The following is a 1,738-nucleotide window of genomic DNA, read 5'->3' as shown; positions in this document are numbered from 1 at the left end:
AAAAGCGAGAATCAATTGAAGCTAGATCATCAGAAAAGACCTGGAAGCATTGGACGGCCGTTTCGTCCTATTGTGGGACTCCTCAGCAGTGCGCATGTACGAACTCGCCTCGCAAGATTGTACTAAAAGATTGTTAAAAGGAACGCTATAAATTATTGATGGAATCGAAATGTTATTTATGTAATAATAATAATAATAATAATAATAATAATTATTATTATTATTATTATTATTATTCGTGTCATTTAGAAAAATAGTATGATGTAACAATCGTTTCTGTTATTCATTTTGTTGATAATTGGCAAAAATATTACTTACATCAGAAATATTAGTAGTATTGATAAGTTTTGTTTTTAATGGAATACATTTTAGACATTCATTGTAATCAAAACAATAAGAAAGAGTTGAACTTGTATCGTTATTTGTATATGATGGCGAACAAGATAGATAGTATTGTGAAGGAATAAAAGTACGATTATTAATACTTGTTGTTTTCGTAGTTAAGGTAGTAGTAGTAGTAGTAGTAGTAGTAGTAGTAGTAGTAGTAGTAGTAGTAGTAGTAGTAGTAATAGTAGTAGTAACAGTATTAGCAACAGCAGTACATGGTATCTGGAATGTATTTAAATATTGTTGAGTTGATGGATTGGTAGTTAAGTGCTTGAATTTCGAAATTTCATGGAAATTAACTCCTTCACACGTTACATTTGCAATAGAATTCACTAGTGATTGATTCAAACTATTGTTTTTCTCTTCTATTTCACAGTTAGTGTTATTATTTATTAAGTACCAATCATTTGACTTATTGTTTTTATCTTAAGCCAACATAATGTTAGCTTTATAGAAATCTTGATTTGAGTTGGTTATTGATAATGTCGGGATACTATGCTGAACATCAGAATAATTATTTAAACTATTCAAATGTGATGTGAATGTGGTTAGATTTGGCTGATATCATTGGTATAGTGGAAATTTTATGCATAGAATTGATTGTGTTATTTGTAATTTTTCATAGTTGAAAGCGTGAGTCAATTGAAGCTAGACCACCACGGAAAACCTGGAAACACTGGACGGCCGTTTCGTCCTATTATGGGACTCCTCAGCAGTGCGCATCCACGAACCCGCTCTCGCGAGCGAGACTCGAACCCAGGACCTACCAGTCTCGAGCCGAAGCCCTTAACCGATAGACCACTGAGCTGGCACCCAACGGTGTTAATGTCTAACTTCAATCGATCCACGAAGTTGAGCAACCATTCACCAATTGTCTTCAGTGAGTTCCTATCTCACAACAGACGTGGCCGTCCAGTGTTTCCAGGTTTTCCATGGAGTCTAGCTTCAATTGACTCACGCTTTCAACTATGAAAAATACTAAATCTCCACAAAACCCCTTCTGATTATTTGTAATTATCAAAGAATAAGTTTCATTTGGTATAGACAATGTAGTCCAATATACTGTATTAATTTTTGGTAAGACTAAATCTGTTGTATAAACAACATTTAAGTTATTATTAATCATAGCTGTTGAAAATCTCATTAAACTTGATTGTACAGGATTGATAAACATATTAGAAATAGTGTGGTGTGGGTTACTTATATCCACCTAAGTAGTATATGATGATGGTCAGGCATAGAATGTATTTCAGCGCGCAAGCGCTCAACTTCGTGGATTGGTTGAAGTTAGACATTAACACCATTGGATGCCGACTCAGTGGTCTATCAGTTAAGTGCTCGCGCGCGAGAC

Source organism: Schistosoma mansoni (genome assembly GCF_000237925.1).
Source record: "Schistosoma mansoni, WGS project CABG00000000 data, supercontig 0037, strain Puerto Rico, whole genome shotgun sequence".
Lineage (NCBI taxonomy): Eukaryota > Metazoa > Platyhelminthes > Trematoda > Strigeidida > Schistosomatidae > Schistosoma > Schistosoma mansoni.
The sequence above is the reverse complement of the archived record's forward strand: the minus strand, read 5'-3'. Positions refer to the sequence as shown.